Below are 20,729 nucleotides of genomic sequence, written 5' to 3' on the forward strand. Positions count from 1 at the left end.
TTTGGCCTGGTTGTGTTTGCAGAAGGGCGATCGGGCCGCGTGCCCAAAACCAGGCGGCGGAGCCAGACGAATCTGGGCAAACGTGCAATGTGTGTGTGTCCGACTGCAAACACTGATACTTCCAGACACATAAGTCAAACACATAATGCATTTGATGCAAACAAACAAACATGAGTCCAGGTTTTCTCTTCCTGTCTGTCTTTGTGTGTCCCCAAACGCAGATGCACACACAGAAGCTTGCCCCCCCCCTTCACGGAAAATGATCTTTTGTCCCGGTTAAGGAACCGGTTGCCCAATCATGTTCCTGTTCATTTCAGAGGGAAATGGACCTGTGCATGAAAGAAACCCGAATAAAAGCCCATCTCAGGCAGCCCGATTCAGAATGAATCTGCCGGCGCTCAGCAGTCTTCAGAGGCTGCAGGAGGGCTGAACGGCAGCACTTTAAATGCTAATGGGGCTTTATGATAATAAATCACAATACAATGGAGAATCAGACTAAGCATCGTAGATCAATCCCGCTAAAAACCCACCATGTGCCCCAGATCACAGATCTGAACACACACGCCTGCATGATCCGGCCCATTACGCACAAACACATTGGGAGAAAAGACAAAGAAAAAAAATACAAGAAGGAAGGAAGAAAGGGTGAAGAGATATATATGAAGTGATGAAAGATGAAAGTGATGAGACAGACTCTCCACTCATGGAGTGTAATCCTCATGCAGGCTGAGTTGATGCTCTGCGTTGTTTCCACACCGGAATGATGCTTGAGCCGCCGGCCTGCCAATGCAGCATCCGCCTGAGGGGAATCACTGATCTGACTCTGTTGTTCATTTGAAGGGTGTTTGCCGTGGTGGCAGAACATCCCCCCCCCCCCCCATCCCTCGCATCCCTTTCTTCTAAAATGGGACACTAGGAGGTGAGCATAATCAGGATTACGTTGCACAAACCAGCCGCACACACAGAAAAAATGCACACACGCTCATCGACAAAGAAAGCCGCGTGCACGCGACTCTCGCCCACCAGAGGTTTTCAAGCGTGCAGAGCTGCAGATATTCACGGCTGAAAACGGGACGGCGCAAATGCAGCGGCAATATAAAAGAGGAGTTCTGCTGGAGAGGGGGGGGGGTGAAAGTGAGGACAGCAGCGGCAGCAGCAGCAGAGAAAATGCAAAAGCCAGAGAGAAGCTGGAGAGAGTGAGTGAGGGTCAAGGAGAATGGATGGCGGAGAAAATGAAATAATGAATAAAACAAGAGAGAAGAAATTAAAAACAGACATCGCTGTGGGCTAAAACGAGAGGCTGCCGGAGTCAAAGAGTGAGCCAGGAAAAGTGGGAAGGGGAGTAGGTGACGGGATGGGGGGGGGGGGGGGGGATGATGACGATGAATGCAAAATAAGAGTGCTCTCCTGACCACATCTCCCTCCATTAGGTGGCCCGAGGAGCAGCAGCCCACATCCTGTGTTCAGCCACAAGCCCCTCCCCGTGCACAACGCCGCCATCAGCATCGGCCCACCATTACGCAAAATGACGAGATGAAAGGCCTCAAGGGGACGAAGAGACCGTCCGGCGGTTTGGTCGAGAATGGACAGCCTCCTTTCCACTCCTGTGGCTGGTGGACCTTTTCTCCGATGAAAATACTGACCCGAACGCATTTTCCGTGCATTTAGCAGCATCCTTGGAAGGCGCGCGCCATCATGCAGAATGTTTCTCCCCCGTGGATCAGGGCTTTGAAAGCAGACCGATAAATAGTCGCCGGCAATATCGAGACTTCCTGTTATTTCTCTACAGTTCGGTGATTACACAGTAAAAAGAAAATATCGATACAATTAGAGCTCAATCGTAACGGCGCTCTGTTGTGTTCCCATTTGTAATGATGGAGTGATCTAAACTTGGCGACTCCGATTCTAACCTCTGACTGTTTTGGGGCCCGATCATTGCTGAGGCTCATTGTTATTGGCATTTTGACAGAGCGAAGATACCATTTACAGAACACTCAGCAGAAGACCACTTTATTTATGTAATCTGTACAGGCATAATCCAGAGATGCCTACTGAGGATGCTAACACAACCTGGCACCCCACAAAACGTTGCCCCCATTGACCCCTGCACGGGCACAAACGAGCATTAACAGTACAGAAAGTGTTTCAGCCCTGGAGTATGGCAGAAATAGGATGGATGGACGCCGGTCATGCCTTCAAGACGGAACGTGAGGTCATTTAATATAAGAATGATTAAACTGAATAGAAACTAAAGGAAGCTCCATGCAGAAGCAGTCAGTTAAAGGTCGACTTTGAAGGTTGTGCTGGAGTCGCTGTCTCAGAATGTTCTCGGGGTTCAGACAGGACATGATGTCCCTCAGCCACTCGGCGTGGGCAGGCAGGACAACACCTCTCCATCTCAGTAAAAACCGCCCACCTGCTCAGTAAAGAGGCGAAAGAGACGCTTGTCTGGAGTCAGTCATTCAGTGACACCAAAATTTGGCAAACAGAGCGTTAGCTTTCCAGGCAGAAGCTGAAAACTGTAGCGTTTAGACACCTTGTGAATGGGAAAGGGTAAAGACGGGATAATTCAACGTCTTTAAGGCAATTTAGGAGATTAATCTGAGAGTAATTTCTAAGCAGGAAAGACCAAATAAGGAACATTTTGGACAACTTCAATCCCTCAAAATAAATCTAAATCTAATCAAAAATAATATTAAATCCCACATAATTAACATGTTCATTTTTGTCAAATTGCCACAATCACATATTACATAATACTAGATATATTAAAGGGACACCAAATGCTGCAGGACAAAAATCTGTCAGCTGTCAAAATGAATGCTGTCTATTGTTCATCCAGCTAAAACATCACGGCCGCCCACGGCTCAGAGTCCCGCCGGGCCTACGGGTGAAATGCTGCTCCAATGGCTGTGCTCCTTCATCCTATTCGGGGCATGGACAGAGGAGGTCCTGGCACAGAGTTTAGTTTACCCAAGCAGGAAGAGGAACACATGGACACGTCGCCCTGGAGGTGGAGTTTATGTGGTAATGTGCTTTAGATCGGGGGCTGTGTTTGGAGAGACGGTGGGCCGGCTAACAGATGGACAGGAGTGTAGTCCCCGGGCTACGACCCTTCTGGTTGCCACACAGCCCGGCCAACTCCGCAACCCTCATCCATCTCCTCCTCCTGCAGCCCCCCCACCACTCCTCCGACACCTCATTTCATCTCGACTGTTCCACCCCATCCTGTTGTGTAACGCTCTGTCTCTCGTCTCCTCGACCTTCCTCTTCCTCCCTCTTCCCCCAATGCCCCCCCCCCCCCCCAGCAGAAAAGGCTTGACCGCCAAACCGAGGCCTAATCCCCCTGATTTCTCTTCATGCAGAAACAGCCAGAGCAGCCGGTCCTCTTTTTTCTTGGTCCGTTCCTGCTGTGCCGGGCGAATAGCCAGTGCTCTGGCCTCAGGCTTGCAGCCACATGCTGCAACTTAAGTTCATTACATGTTGGAATACCGCATTAGCTAAGTTTCCCTCTATGGGAGCAGCACGCATCAGATTAATGCCCTCACTCTCTCCAGGAACCACGGTAACCAAACTTGGACGCTAACACGCTAGAGGCCCCCACGCTTCGCTGGAGCCCGCTCGCTTGCACTCAAGAGGGACTATAAAAAGAACATTCGACTGCAGTCCTCTGTGAGCGGCCGGGCGTGGCCAGGCTCAGCTCGTAGAGAGCCGGGGCGACGGCTGAAATCAGGTGTGCACGTGAAAGAAAAGCAGCACTAAGGTGGGAAGGGACGCACGCGGGCAGGCCTTACCCCGGATGATGGCCAGCTTGGCGGTGACAGATACTTCTCCTTCGCTGTTGCGCGCCACACACTCGTAGATGTTCTCGTCCCGGGGCGCTCGGAGCGGTTGGATCCTCAGCACGGCGCCCGCACCCTCATCGAACTCTACGGTCTGGGCGGCCACAGAACCACAGAAGAAGAAGAGGAAGACACATCAGACTGAGCAGAGCCGACATTTACATACTCATGATTAAATAACAGTAAGAATGTAATATTGTATGCGTCTTTCCCCGTCTTCCACGAGGTCGAGCTGATCTCACAGGGATTCTGGCGTGAGGATACTCGCCGGCACGAGGAGTTGAATGTTGGCTCTCTGGAAACACCCTGCGACTAACCGCCGGGCCGCTTTATTGCAACGACTTAGTCGAAAGTATTAAATCTACTCGACAGGATTTAGCAAAAGGACATTGGTGCGCTTTTGAAAAACAAAGTGTAATATTAGGAAATGCGCTTCCTAATCTGAAGAGCGCTCTGCGAGACAACACATCTAAGGATCACTGGATCACACATTTATTGTTTGTTTAATCTCACAGACGAGTGACAGAAAGACTCCAGGAAATCACTGCGCCCAGCCAAAAGCGGCTCCAGCACCTGGACTACAAGTAAAAAACGCCATCTGTTTGGCTGACACTGTCTGGTGCGGATTAAACAGGCGATCCAGGATGTGCCGATTTGAAAGCCGGAGACGCTGGCGGGCGGATTCTGTTGTTGTAGGTGAGCTAATCTTGGTGATGGACCACGCGAATCAACTTGTAGTTCTGGTTGCAGGTAAATAAATAAGCCATAAAATGTCACAAAATCTTGCACTATTCCTTCAAGACGCACGTTTATATGTGGCACACAAAAGAAAGTAACAGCATCTTACATCGTGAACTGCATCTAATCTAGAAAGGCCGTCTAACCGACGCCACCCGGCTTTCTTTGACGCTTCCCTACGTCGCTGCTGCAGACACTGCCTTGGTGTTTCTCATGCTGCTACAGGAGGCCTTCCGCATTGTGCACTGTGACAACCACCTCGATACGCTGGGAGTTGACCTTCTTGCCCTTCTTGTTCCAGTACACGACCGGTTTGGGATTGCCAGCGGCCTGGCACACGAAGGACGCCACGCCCCCCGACACGCCGATCTGATCCGTCGGAGTCTTGGTGAACTTCGGAGCAGCTGGGAAACACACGAGGTAGAGAGAGATTATTGGAAATATGAAAGCAGATCAATACATTAAATCATAAAACGCGACATGACCGAGGACCGAATTGACCCGGCAACGAGCTTGACCGCGCCCCATTTGGCTGTCGGTGACTGGCCAGGCTGACTTGAGCTCTGATGGTGGCGCGTTTGTGCTTACTTCCTGGGTATCATCTAGAGGACACGCTGAAGGACTTCCTGTGGGTCATAAATAAAAGATGGGGCTGGGCTTCAGAGAAACATCTTCCTCCCACTCTCTGTCTCTCTCTCTCCGCTTCCCCCAGTGCAAGCTATCCTCGCACTGCCGGCAGCGCTGGCTGTCATGGCACACGAATGCTTCACAGGCAGGAGAAGTGTTGGCTGCAAATTCACAGCATGTAATTGGTTTAAATGTATTAATAGCAGCGATGTCATCTGGAACCTGCACACGCCAACGATGATAAGGGATTTGCACTCGCACGTCTGGTGATCTTAACCAACACAATGAAATATATCAACATTAGTTTTTGCCTCAGGGGGCAATTCTTTTTCGGGCTGCCACGATGCATCCGATGTGGGAAACGGAAGCGCAGCAGCGAACACTGCTTCGGAAGAACAACAGCAAATTTCCGAGGACGATATTGAGCCAACAGAAGTGAACCAATATGTTTCCACAGTGGCTGAGTTAGATCAATCAGGCAACTTCATGTGCCCGGCCTGCGTTATCGGCCTGTGGCCTGTTACCATGGCGCCAGGCTCAACTCCTCCTCAGCTACAGAATCACTGCAATCCATCAGGGTGAAGTCAGGATGACCCTTACCATAGCAACCTGGATCCCTCCTCCCACTCCCCGAGACTGGGTGGGTGAGGTCCTGCTGTGTTGATTCGCTTCTACGCCAAAGACAGAGCGAGAACAAACCAAACTGTCGCGCCGTTCAGCTGCTGTAAAGCCTGTTTGCACATCTTCCCACTCCTGCTTGCTTCGCTGACTAAGAGCAGAAGCCTTTCCAGCATCGGCGCAGTGACTCGACAGCCCCTGGAATAACAGCGTGTCAAAGGGCTGCTCCGGATGCACCCCGGAAAGACCCGCAGTGAATGTCACAAACAGAGCTATTTTATTTTGGGGCTTGTGGTAATCCATAATGGGAAAAGAACTGGTTCAGGGGAGTCAATAAGAGCAGGATATTTCCTGCGTGTCGGACGCACAGAGCTCTGAGCAAATTGCCCTTTTACCCCGCGTCCAAAATGAGAAGATGTGACCGTCAAAAGTCCGAAAATGTCACCAATCAGGACAATCTTCTGGATTACGAGTGAATTCTATGTGCTCAGGGACTCGACATGGGTTTTTGCAGCGTTTGCGTTGAGTCCAAATCTGTGTTCTCTTAAAAATGCTTCAACACCAATCCTCGTGCAAAACTGACCCCCCCTACACACACACTGGCAGCGTTGATGCTTAAGCCGCGACTGAAAGCCAGGGGAAAAGCCCCCGCAAGGCAGCGGCTCTGGATGGATTTGCACCAAACATGACATTTTCGTAATCAGATGGTTTGAGAAAACTGCGCTGAAAAATGAGCAGGAATAATGAACTTCACTCTGTTGCAGGCGGCTCAACCTGGACATCCGCTAATGAACACCTCGCCTGTTATCGTCGTCTGAGACCAGGCCCGGTGAGGAATAGTTAGCAATGCCAGTTTGAACAAAGGAGACACTTCAGGTCACGCCGAGATCAGACTGAATAAATAGGTTTGTTGTTCTGAGGGAAATGAAAGTAAGTCCCGGTGAAATATTGCTCCACCTTTATACCTTAAAGAAACATCACAGCTGAGGTATTAACCGTAAACCAGCTGCGGTCTGACAAGATTTAAGCTACTTTAAATAATGCGTGTCCCTCCTGTTTGTGTCTTTGCTGTCAAGACTGTTTGCATTTCAAAGAAAACATGTCACAAAAAATAATTCTGTGATCTAAAGAGGACGAGGGAAGTTTTCCTGTGATTTATGGGCCCGTCTCAAACGAGGATGAGGAATTCTGACACAGGCAACACGCCTGAAAGGAACCACTCCTAACTGCATATGCATGGTTTTGATATTCTTAGCATTTGAAAGTTCAATGTAGATCATTTCAGGGAGGGAAATATCGAATGTGTTTTGCATAGAAGGGAAAAGAAGGATGGGAAAATATGACATCTGGAATGAATTTATTCAGTTTGAGAAACGGCTTTGGAATGTTCAGACCCAGCGCCGACAAACAAATCTCATCTTCTTTTTCATTTCACCATCGCACCGTCTTATTTTTTTACATTAATGATGTAATTTAAGAGGAAGGGCTTGCATTTGAATTATACTCAAATTATCTTGATAACAAACTCAATTTACAGCAGAATTTTAAATAATTCCTCACAATTATTTATATCATAAAATAGGTCATTCAGCGGCAACCAACAACAGCTACTGAGGGCTTTTTAGGATTTTGTGTTGTTTTTGTTTGGAAGCCAGCCAATGTAGAAAACCTCAAAATGAACTTAGAGAAAAAAACAGTGAAAAGTTTCCTGCCACACATTATTTAATATATGCTATTATTTTATTGAGATGTTAAAGTTAGATTTAAAGTTCTTGTTCCATGGTGGATGGATGGATCATACCGTGTGCTCCATGCACGCTGCTCAGAGGACTGGTTACTATGGCAATCATGGGCAGCAGCAGACAAAGGGTGGAGCAGCTGAGGCGGAGCCCCAGGAGAGGCCTCCCTCCGGACCGGGCTTGGACTCCAGCTGTGCTCATGGGCAGAGGCATGGCACCAGCCTGGGCTGGGTTGGAGACGGCTGAGATTGGAGCTGCTGGGCTTCACTCAACGGGGGTGGGCGCACTGCAGACACACAAAAAGATGAAGGTCAGCTGAGTCGGATGAAAGGCGCAGCCCCTCAACCTGTGATTCATCCGTCTGCATTTAGAAATGTCAGCACGCAACGACTGGAGGACGCCGTGCAGCACTTCACACGCACACACACACACACACACACAGAGAGAGAGAGCATCCTCATCCTCATGAAGAAAAGTACAGATGGATTCACGCTGATGAGGGATTAAATCTGATCCTAACTGAACTAATTCCAGACTAATAGAGCCGCCGCTCAACGGCCGAGACGAGAAACTACCCGAAGTCGTTTTGGGTGAGCGACGCTGTATTGATTAGTCTCCTTTTCCATTGAGGCATGAAATGAGACGCGCTGATCGGCTGCACTGTAACTCTTCATTTTTTTTTCTTTCTTTCATCTTAAGAATTTCATTTCACTCCACCCTTGGCCTAATTCCCTCTGATGCAATAACACGCCCGGAGTGTGTCGCTAGTAATGGAAAACACTTAAACAAAGAGGATTGGAGGGTCAGTTGGAATGAAGCTAAATTCAAGACTGTGAGAAACACAACAGCTTTACTAAACGCCCCCGCCAGCTTGTAAATGTCTCGCCATGAGGGACGGGAGTGGGGGGGGTTGTTTGCCCTCCTTCCTCGTGCAAAACGCACATCTGGACGTCTGGACATAATTCAGCTCTGTCTGCTCACAGAGAATGAGACGGGCTGTGCAGAAGCTCCTTGTCTGGGGAGTCAATAACCCCCCCCCCCCGGCCTGACATGTCAGAACGCAGGTGGGGAGGCTAAATGAGTCTTTGTGGAGCTGTCATATATCAAGCACATGCGCATGAACCTTTAAGTAGCGGGACAGGATATCGTGTTTGCTCGAGGGGGGGGGGGGCACACACAGGCCGAGATCATTTGTATTTTGGGGGGACTTTACGAAATTAAACAGACATTTCTGCTGAGTTCAGTCGTCGGACTCCTGCAGCCACGCATTGACCTGCTGAAACGCGTCGCCGTCTGCCCAGTCCAGCCCCGCCCTAAACAGAACCCTTCTGAAAACATGGCCGCCCATCTGACGCGGGCTCTGTCTCTCTTCTTCTTCTCCTTCTAACGCCGCTTTGCCCCGCTCTTATCTGACGCCGCGTAATGGACGCGGAATAGAAAAGCTTTCAGCGTCCCCTTTTCAATTGAACGATGCGATAAGAGAAATCAGATTAAGGCTCGTTCGAGCGCCGTCGCCAGCGCCGTTAAGTAAATTCTACTCTTACGGAAACTCAATTTGCCAGCGTTAATTGAACTATATAGGAGCGCTGCTCCACGTGGACCGGCACCTGAGCCCCCCCCCCCCAAGCATTAGGCGCTCATTCCTCTCCTTCCTCCGGGACCTTTCCACGTCACGACCCCATGACCCCATTATCCGCCACCTTTCACCGACTGATGACGCCTCCTCTGCGCTTCCTCCACTAGAGCTCCTCTCCCTAATCATCATCGTTTCTGCATCCCACTCCCCGCGTTCCCGATGTCTCCTCGCCCCCCTCATTAACCCCTTCCCCTCTTGGCACCCGCTCTTCCGTGACACCCTATCATTCATCCGCTTGTCTTTCTATACCTCCTTACTGGTATCCAGATCCCCTTCCTCTCCCCAGCTGGCCTGCACCAGCTGCTCCAGCTGTTGTTGGTCTATTGACACAGTTAGAATAAAAGTACTTGGGAGCATCCTGCAGCTGTAGATGGGGGGGGGGGGGGGGCAAAGAGATGCGGCCGGCGTGGCCGATCTGAGCGAGTCTACTTAGCCTACATCCGACGTGCACAATCCTCCCGAGACATGCAGCGACTCTGATGTTCTGTTCTTGCCACGGCGGCTGAATTAAAAGGTGTGAGCATGAATATTCTCCTGACTAAGGCCGAGGCTCTAAATCCGCCTCCTTCTCCGCCTGATCGTCAGCATCCGGGGGGGGGGGGGCACAGCAGGGTTTGGCCTTCTTACCTTTTCGGCATGACAACACAGATGGTCAGCCAGGCTGAGTGATTGATGGGGAGACGTGCTATCTATTGCGGGGCAGCAGCACATGGATAACGACACCGTTGCTGGTGAAATGCACACCGGTTATTGCGCTCCATGCAGGCTGATGAAATTACACTGTTTGGGTGGCGCCCAGGCCGCCCCTGTGCCGCTGGCGGGGAGGGGGGGGGGGAGCTTTGTAGGAAGACATGTTTTGTTTTTCTCACCTAAACTCGTATCCCCCCTCCCCTTTACCCATGATGCCTTTCACGACAAGTGGGTTGCGACGGTCTCACAAGGCCTGTCTCCATGACAACGAGGTAGGAGCGCACAGGAAAGAGCAGATCTGTTTCTTGCAGCGACCGGGCTGCATGGCTGCGATGGTGCGCCTGATGGAAAGCTTCTTTTAGCTCGAACACGGATCGATCCAGCGCTGGGAGAAAAGCCCCCCCCCACGGACACTTTGGTGACCGTTTTTTTTTTTTTTTTCCAGATGAATAAAATCAGATTTTTCTTCTATTTAAATTGAAATGTAAAGGGAGGGCGGGTGAAAAGATATTCACTAACGAATAACAATATTATATAAGATGTAATTGTTATAAATGGCTGCCTCGGAGTTTGCATTGAGCCTTTTCCAGCAGAAAAATAAACTTGCATTGAATTATGCATGACTTGAGGAGAAAAGTTGATGGTTGAGAATGACTATTAGGAGAGGCTGGGGCAGATAATAGCTCACGTTTGACCCCAAAGGCACGTACACACACACACACACACATTGGCACACACAGACAGACACACACACACATACATACAATACACAGAAACATGGCAGATGGCAACGCATCATGGGCGGAGATTGGCATTCAGTCTCTCAGACTTCCCTTCTCCTGAACACACAGCCTACAGAAACACAATTACTCTCACACACACACACACACACGACGAGGATCAGAGCCACAGGATGTAGCGCGGCTTACTGCAGGCATGAGCTGCACCGCCCTGCTTACATTTTTAGCAGTGGAGATAAACTGAAGCTCCTCGCTAACAAGAAAACACACCTGTCATTCATAGGCTGCGATTCTTTCCCCTGAATATCAATGAATGTGGAGACTCGGGCGCCTCAGCCTCCATCAGTCCTGTTAAGTGCTGCAGGGCGATGGAACCGGGCCTCTGGTTGACCCACACACGTCCAAACCCGTTTAATTATGGGAACTAAGCACACAGAGGAAACATGGCTGCACCGTAGCCGAGGGTATGCTGGAGATTTTTAATTCTGTCGTTTCATGCACAATCATTTGCTTTGATTAAACCTCTATTGCATGCAGGAGAGGATGTTTCAAATGAAATGCATATTTTCATCTCAAAGTTTTATACTGTTTTCACGCGCATGTTTGGAATAGTTCAGTCTTGCGCTCTCTGTCTCCGGATTAAAGGGTGAAGTATGGATTTTTATTTTCCGCTTTCAGAAGTGAAGTAGGATTTGTATCGATCGCTAAACTAACAACATCCAAATCATAAAAGATATATTTTCTTGACATCGTGACAGAAAGAATGTAAAAACTATTTCCACCTACATCCTCTCTCTGGCTTTCTTTGCCTCGGCGCATGAGCTTTTGCTTGGGGCGACAATTTAATGAACTTATCACTCGCCGCTGGCGTGGGGGGCAGAGGACATGTGCATGAGGCATTTAGAGACAGGATGACAAACTTCTACTGTACAATGTTCTCAACTCTACCCCTCAATGACCTTCATTTCAGCCGCCACAGCCTCGCAATCGGCCTCAGCATAGCAAGAGAATTACCCACCAGTATGACCATTATTTCTGACCATTAAAGCCATCATGCCTGATCCAAAAATATTTGCCATTTACTTAAGCCTCTGTTCACTTCAATTTCTGGCATGCCTGAGATAAAGCAAAGCTGCTGCAGCCCAACAAACACTCCCACGCATCTTAAAGGGCTTCCAAGGTCAGACAGGCAAACGCATCCAGAGCGAGGCATCCAGTAAATGGATGCAGGGGCCGCAGATAAACCCAGCAACAGATGGAGCGGCTCCCGCTAAGCAGGAAATGTATTACAAATGGTGTAAAAGTACATGCAGGAGGGATTATTACAGAAGAGACAGTGGAAAGTGTGAGGGGGAACGTGAGCAGCTGTACGGACGGCGTTCCAGGGAAGCGGAGTAAATCAAACACATCCCCTCTATAAGTTGTAAATAACACATATCTGATCAATAGAGCACATTATTAGAATATTATGTGAAACAATGTTGGTTTAATTACAGCAAATCATTCCATGAAGTTATTTTCTCTTGTTTCCACGCGGCTTGTGCCGGACTCGAAGAAGAAGAAGAACCGAGTGGCTAAAGTTTATTTTTAGCCACTCGGCTAAATGTTCTGGTGAAAATTGGCAAAAATGTTTTAGTGTGTGCTAAAAAAAGAAAGGCACCTCACCGGCAATGTTCCCTCTAAGGTGCGCTCGTGCGTAATTACGCACAGCTGATACGGTCTTCGCGCAGCAAAAATCTATGTTGCGCACAAAAAAATAAATTAAAAAAAATCCTACCTAAATTGAAAATATATGGATATAGTCGGTATGGGCTGCGCACATGCTCACCACTTGAATGCTTTCATGTCCTACATTTATTCTCAGAAGGAGAGGAAACCTCACAGCTTCATTTTCAAGCTTTTACATAAATTGAAGGATTACTTTTCTTGCTCCTCCGTGAGCTGTGTCAATTAAAAAATAAAAAAAACACTTAAGCTCATAAACCTTTTTCAACCCCCTCCGGTCAATGTACACGTCATGCGGTTTAATGGTGGTCAGCTTCACCTGAAAGGTGAAAGTGTGGAGCCTCTCTCTCACACACACACACACAGTCTCATTACGCAGGATGATGGTTGAGTTCTTGTCAAACTCTCGGTCTAATTAGCATATCTAAGGCCGGCACTGCCTGTTACCCGAGCAGGAGGGCCGCCTCTCCATACCGATGCCCACCTATTACGCACCGGCACGCTCGACCTGATGATTAAACAGCCGCGACGTGTGAAAGCAGCGCGCTCTGGTAAATGATCCAATCACAGGGCACGGCTATACTTCCTTTAAATACTATATCAATCAATCTATTCTAGAGCATCAGCCGTTCTGTCGAAACCTGCGCGCCGCGTCACGCACTGACCCTTTTATAATCGATTTATGGATGATAACAGCTGTTTCCTAATAACCTCATGCTGACTTTTTTGTTATTGATCGATAACGCATCTGGTTTCGACGCTCCGCCCCCCTCACCAGCACCGATCTGCACTGCGCGATCGGTCTCCTGGAGACGCGCCGTGCATGTGTACCGACGATCCGCCTCTCCTGTGTGCGCGTGTCGGCGCTGCCACGGTGTCGCCTGTCTGAATCGGTCACGTGATACGTCGTCCGCGGAGAGCTCATTATCTCACGGCTGTTCTTGCAACAACACCGAGATAATCTGTGGGACAGAGGCAGATATTTCACGCAGCGTTCCGTTTGGTCATTAGTGACATTCACCACTAAAGAAAATAATGGAGGATTCAAATAGAACCAGATTTGCGATGCGGACGCTGGGGATGAAAAGCCCAGCATCCGCATCCTCAGCCTCAGCAGCGCCGTCGCTAACCAGCCATCCTGATGGAGATGAGATTTGTGTCGCCAAATGAATTTCTCCTTGAGGGACGATAAAGTTCTGAATAGAATTGAAAACCGGAGTAATGGTGCAGAAACCCCACATTTGTCCTCCGTCTCACTGCCGGAATCAGAAGCAGAGAGTGTGTGTCTCTCGGTAAGTGAGGAGACGTAATGCTTGTCAAGGGTAATAGACTTGCCTCAAATCAGGAAATGCCACCAAGTCCCCACCCCGGCCCCGGGACAATCCTGCAGAGGGTCGGATTTTTGTCGCTTTTAATCTTCCTCTCTGTGCGTCTTAATATTTCCATCCTGCATTGTAAAAGTATTTTAGTATAGAGCAGAGCCATTTCCCTGGTGCAATAAAGTTGGATTTGTGGCCCTCGGGCTGGATCAGGTGCCAAAGCCACACAGCAGGAAATCAAAAAGGTTCATTGCATTGCCAGAAAAATACATTTTTAAACATGATAAGAGTCTGCGTCCATGCAAGCAGCTCAGTCAGGCTGCACAGCGGTGCCATGAGAGCGAGGGCAACCTTAGCACGGCCACAATAACAGAGCTAACAAGCTGATGTTAAGCAGCTTGGATTAGCATGAAAGCTTGTTAACGTTTGCCTGTTGGCACTTAGCACAAAGTGCAGCTTGACTTATGAGAACGGGGGGTAATGATAAAAGAACGTCTCTATTAAAATGCTATTTCATTAAATATTTCACTTTTTCACTGATTATAGAAGAAAACGTAGATTATAGCCGAGGTGCATCCTGTGGTGACCCTGAATATCTTCTGAATTCCAAGGCCAACTATCCAATAGTTGACTTGATTTGTATTTGTTCGCATAGAGATATGAAAGTATAAGCATCCTCAGTGGTCTGGATCACAGATCCAATTCTGCCGTTTGAACATTGGTCGCTTCTTTACTGTCGACTACAAAGCGGTTGGTGCGCTCTTTTTCCTCCGGCCTCTGATTAGGCAGTTTGCCCCCTTGCTTAGTCAGCCATGTTGTCAGTCAGGGATGTCACTGTCAAGCCGAGCCAATGGCTGCCCCCCCCCCTGCTTCCGTGACTGGATAATGAACTGTACACATTTAGCCATTTCCAGCTCAAAGAATCAGCAGGAATGCAGAAAGAGCCGCAAAGGCAACTTTGCAAAACTTCATGTGATGAAATTAAGGATGAGTTGAGAGGAGGGTTGGCCAGAGGACAGCGAGACGGCGGCGAGGGGGGGGGGGGGGGGGGGGGGGAGTGATGCCCTCTTTTGCACGAGGGAGGAGACGAAGTGTGGGGGGGGGGGGGGGGGGAGAAGAGGCCGGCAAAGATGTCTTCAGATATGGCAGCTGTGATGAAAAGAGAGGCGAACGACTGAAGACAAGATGAAGGGATGAAGAGAAGAGAGGTTGTGAAGGAGTGCGCATTATTCATACCTGCTGACACATCAGAATCTCTGATTCATCTGGAGAAGGACATCAGTCAAGTCACAACCTCTCTCACTCACACACACACACACACACACACACATACACGACTGTAAATGGTTGAGAACGGGGTAATGACTGCTCTTCCTCCCTACAGAGGAGCTCGGCGACAGACAGAGGCGAGTTTGGACAAGGACGGAACAGAGTTCCTCTCAGGTCAAGTGTTTCATTTCAGCATAATGTTAATAACCGTTCTATAACCTATAACCCTGCTCACCTACAGCTAATGAGGAAATCACAGTCACAATGAGACTAGCAGGTGGGGTTACTAGCTTGTCCAAAGCATGTCCGTTTATAATCGGGTCGGATCTCTTCCATGATTTTCATAGCGAGCTCTGCCATCCACATCATCGTTATCCATCATCTGCTTTTCAGCAGGAAGGAAGTTGTAGATGGAAGTTGTTTTGGTTTCAGGCATTCATGAGGGATACTTGATGATGCAAACAGCCATTATTTACGGAGGACCTGATCGTTAGGTGGTGGTGATTAATTGCAGCGCAATTCCAGTTCTAAAAAAATGCGACAGTTTGCTGTCGATCGCAGATATCAGGGCCGAAATCAATGCGGCGGAATGTTTCTAACTCGTTTATCATTCATATTATTCTACGCCATTCAATAAACTCGAGGGATGTAAAGCCCATCGTTCTGCTCCACACTTACAAGAGATACAAATCGTCACAGACGTAGAACAAAGGCAGAAATGCTTCCTATAATATGTCTAGAAATAAACATAGAACCGCATGGAACCGCACCATCCACACGTCTAACATGATCCCATCCAAAGTGAGCTAAGATTTACTGGCCTTCAGACAGACGCGAGACGTTTACGCTGCCATCGGACATCCTGGCTCCTCTGCTGCTCTTCCTCTTTCCTCAAATTGAATTGATTTGACATCAGCTTAAGTGATTTGAACCACATTTGCATGAATCAAAAAGATTTATATCGTTCGAATCATATAGGTCGTTCCGACCTGCCCTGCCCGGGTTCGTTTTGCATGCCGCACGCTTTGCTTTTAACAGCCCCCGGAATAAACGAGCGGAAAAGAAGAGCTGAAGCACTCGCTATTCAGAAGAGGTTTGAAAAGGTCAATTAACATCAATGCCTCGACAACAACGAAGACGCTGCCTGCTTGTCACACAGGTGGCCGCGCTCCCCAGCAGCAGCGCTTTGCATGCCTTGATGTCCTCGAGGAGATGATGGAGCTTTATGCGTGTGCACGACGTGCAACGCAAGGGAGGCGTTAGGGCAGGGCTGGATCTGGGAGCCAGGCTTCAATCGGGCCTTTGACACGGAACCGAAGCCGCTACTGGGAGCGCACGCCATCTGGCATGCACAAATGTCGATGGATCTTGGGCTTGGTGTCTGCTTGGAAACCACTGAGGTCTATGGCTGAACTCTGGAGCTCTATTTAAAGGAGCGCACGCCATCAGAGAGATGTCAGGAGAACAGAGCCTGGATGAATACCTGAGGGGCCGGAGCAGCTTTGATCCGAGACAGGAGGCGTTCTTCGGCTTAATGTCTTTTCCCTGTCAGTAAAACAACAACAACAACAACAATAATAATAAGTGGCCTTTGTTTTACTTCCAGTGAGGGAGTGGGGGGTGATTATTTTTCCAAAACCGTGAAGGGGAAAACAATCTGCGGATGAACTAAAGCGTACAAATTCATGATTAAAACAATTAGGCGAGTGGAAATGGTCGGGAACAATAACCAGCAAACGTACGGCACCCCAGGGGGGAAATCTCCCATCTGTGAGCGAGGCAGAACACCTCCCTCAGATTCGCCACAATGAGTGCGTTTTGTTTCTCCTCTTCTCCAGTTTACAGGAACAGGCATTTGGAGGAGCGCACACGATTAAACCACGAGCACGCAGGCAATAGCCCTCGGAAAACGTGTCAGTATGAATCGACGTATCATTAAACGGCACTCTGGGCTGCGTAACAACAGACCCCGCTGTGCACGATTCTAGAAAGCTGCAGACTGGCTGGCAGGAGCAGATCTATTGTCTTGAAAACAGTCGAGTACTGAATAAAACCATCCGCTTGGTCACGTGTCTTGCATATTAACTATAATGGCATATTAATATGAGTGGAATGGTGCAGATAAAAGCCCGAGAGCCCCTTCAAAGTGGCATTTATGGCCCAATCAGAATGGATTTTTACATCTTTAGTGGGACATTGCTGAATTAAATATCAGTCAAATGAGAGTCTTTTAAAAAAGCCCTTTGGGGGGGGGGGGCGTAAAGGACGCAGAGGAGCCTGCTGCCGTTTTTATCCATCATTGCCTGCGCTTTCTTTTCTTTCACTCTAAAAAAAACACGTTTTAACGTCGCACCTGGAGGGCGCGTTTGAGCGCAGTCGGAAAGATTTACTCTAAATAAGCGTGAATGAGGAACAAAGGCTCTGCCAGTCTGCCCCGGTCTCCGGTGAGGGGGGGGGGGGGGACGCAAACTCACAGCGCTGTTGCCAACCCGGCTGGTCGACACAGCTCCGAGGTTTGATTTCAGAACGTCTCAAGTGGCGCTGATGTGAAAGACGCAAGCGGAGCTGGACACTGAAATGTCATCCCGGCAAAAGGGGAGATTTCATTAGCCCCCCCGCCCCATAAGCCGGTCTGGGTGGGACGTGGGATGCTGCTTACCTCGGTGGGGAGTGCTCCGTCTGGGAGACTCATGTGGATCCGCGGCTGGAAGCGACGGGATGGATGTAATCCAGAGAAAGGTCCGCCTTCAGCGGGGATGCCTGCGCGCATCGCCGGCGCGCCTCCGCCGCCCTGCCTGTCGTTAACGCGGCGGGTCCGGCTGCTCCTCAGCCGCGTTGTCGGGAGAGCATCGCTGTTCGGGCCTCAGATACCGCGGGTTGATGTCATTGATACCCCCTTGCCTTCCTCCTTAATGCCCTCCTCTTTCTCTGTCCTCTCCTCTCCTCTCCTCTCCCTCCCCCTCGCTCTCCGCTCCCTCTCTCTCCCTCAAGCACACACACACACCAAAGGTGCCCCCCCCCAAAAAAAATGCACATGACGTGATGCAGGCATGATCTCCAATAGCAACCGAATCCCACATCCCCTCGTATTACCCCAATCACCTACCCGGCTGATTTTTCCACCGTGCATGGTCCCCAGGGGCTAGAATGAAGATAAGCACCTTGAGACCAATTATAACAAACCTAAATTATGATATAATAGATAATTTTACTGTTAATAAATATAGCATAATAACAATAATAATAGAGTCAGATGCTATAAATTAATCTTCTACGGTGACTTAAAAAGAAGACCCTGATTTAGCAGGGTGATTCACCTCTGAGGAGTCTAACACACGCCTTTGTTATTTAGGGCAGATCTGAAGGTGTTGGAGGACGGCGTGACGCTTCAGGGCTTTATGTAAGGAGGTCTTCGACCGGCGTCTTCGCTGGACTCTCATTAGATGCTCTTCTAACAGGCCCGGCGTCAGCAACTCTGCCGGCCCGGCGTTCTGCTCATTCCCTCTCACTGGCATGTTCATCCGTGGGAAGAGTCGTTCTCCACAGCTCATCCTCTCTTTCTTGCTCTCTGACACAAAGACTGCTGGACAGGGAAATTAACCGACTGCCACCACTTCTGATGGTAATTGGAAACTACAGTTCAAGAGTCTCTCACGTGGTCTTGGGAGGGGGGGGAAGCCTAACTCCGCTTGATTTTCTTTGTTACTAGTGACCTCTAGTGGAAACTTGTTTTTTGATGTTTTTCCTTGATTTTGGAAGCGTTAAAACAAAAAGGTAATGCCGTATAACAACATTTCACACTCAAAATAAGTTGCAATTGCCACAAAGATATATTTACATAATGGGGGGGGGGGGGGGGGGGTCTACTTCCAATTGATGGCCCCCCTTTCTCTCTTTGCTTGTCCCAACTTGCAGAACAGTGGCTGTCTTGAGCCTTAAAGAGTCATTGGCCAGGATTTCACTCCTACAGACACAATAAGGTCAGATATCAAGGAGCTCTTGATCCATATCGCGTTTTATAACACGGCTCCATGGCGTTTCAGCGATTTGGCGCCTCTATGCCAACATCATACCGAAATGTTTAAATAGTATTTAGGATACGCCTCGTCATTTTAATGAAGTGATCCATTTGTTTCCTGTCACAATAATAGCCTCTGTTGTCAGTCGGTCACCCTAATCCATTTTTAGAGTTGAAGCTAGGCAAAAGAGCCCTAAAATTAGCAGGGTAAGTGCCCCGTCTCTACCGCTGCCCCGCAGCAGTGACGTTAATTGCACCCTATTTATATTTTAAGAGTGCAGGACTGGGAAAGATCACGTTTCTGTTACGACCTCATGTGAGCAGAGCAGTGGGAAGCCCGAGTTTGGTGTAAAGATCTGAATTAAGTGGGCATTGATCCTCTTTTAATAATCTGACGATATAACATTGTGCTTTTCCAGATCATTTCGTGAAGCTGCTGCAGGGATCGCAAGGCTTTGCAAACGCTGTGACCGAGAGCCAATCAGAGGACAGAAGGAGAGTTAAATTTGACTCTTCTGATACAGTTTCAAAGATAATCCACATTTAGAGAAGACACAAACAGAAGAGTCAGATTATCCCAAACAGGCTCAGTTGTGACACTGAATTTTATTCAAGTATCACCAACACACTTTTATCCTCAAGTCATCATCAGTTAAACAAGTTAGATGAGAAAGAGAAAGGCTTTTATAGTCTGAACGCAAGCTGTCTGGTCTGGATTCAGAGCATCTTGGTGTGCCTCCAACTCGCCGGCGCTTTGCACAGACAGTCCAATAAAACATTTACGATGACGCAGTGTAAACAAAAGAAGGGCCATTAAAAGTAAGACTAATATGCAGGAATGGAGCATCTGTTCCAGTTCGGGGGGGGGGGGGGGGGGGGCTGCATCTATAGGGTCACAGGGAAAATGTACTCAGAAGCAGTGTCAACACTTTAGTCTCAGACTGTCTTTTCTGAAGAAACAAACAAGAGGTAACAAGAGCAAATTGTCCTGTTTCTGCCGTTGCTACGGCGACGTAGACACTCCTACACAATCCTAAAGCTCTAGTTTGAAACAGTTCATTCTCACGCAAGCAGAAACTTTGATAAAGCCGACAAGAGAGCCGTGTTCTGGGTCTATGAAGCAGCCACGGGTTAAAGTCGAGTCATTATCGTGTAAAATGTATCAATATCAAACTGCATAGGCTATAATTGGAGTACTGCATTTTGTTACCTTGTATTTGTACATGTGTAATGACAACAAAGTTGAACCGAACCCACTGGTCTTACTTCTCATAAAAGTCATTATGTCACAGTACCAGACGTCAACAAGTCATGTCTTACCTTCAGGTTATGACTTCAATACTCATGAATACAAAATACAAAAAGACAATTCAGTTTTTCATTTTGCAACCACTTTCCAGTCCTTAACGGAGCACAAATGACAATTGGCACGAAAATTCAACACCTTCCCGTATGAATGTGACACAGCAGACGCCCGGCGTGACGCTCCAGCGGACCGAACTCGAGCGGTTCCGACTGTTCAGACGTGTAATTCCTGAATGAATAAGCGAAACGCCTTCATGCGTGTTATCTGGCTCAATAATAATAATACTTAAACTCACTGTTTAAATTCGTACGGTCATCCACCACCAAACACACCTCAGCACATCACCCCATGGGTCTCAGTTATATTGGGGGGGGGGGGGGGGGTTCTACTGCTGTTCATCCGGCTATGAGCAGCAGTAGAACCCAACAATCATTTTAAAAGTTGAAGTTAACATAGTCATCC

The 20,729-nt window shown here is 48.5% G+C and overlaps 1 pseudogene; it reads right to left on the reverse strand.

The window, feature by feature from the left end:
• Nucleotides 1–5,108, reverse strand: part of LOC137904719 (receptor-type tyrosine-protein phosphatase S-like) — a 34,021-nt pseudogene extending 28,913 nt beyond the window's left edge.
• Between the last annotated feature and the right edge of the window lie 15,621 nt (nucleotides 5,109–20,729).

Source organism: Brachionichthys hirsutus, chromosome 15 (genome assembly GCF_040956055.1).
Source record: "Brachionichthys hirsutus isolate HB-005 chromosome 15, CSIRO-AGI_Bhir_v1, whole genome shotgun sequence".
Lineage (NCBI taxonomy): Eukaryota > Metazoa > Chordata > Actinopteri > Lophiiformes > Brachionichthyidae > Brachionichthys > Brachionichthys hirsutus.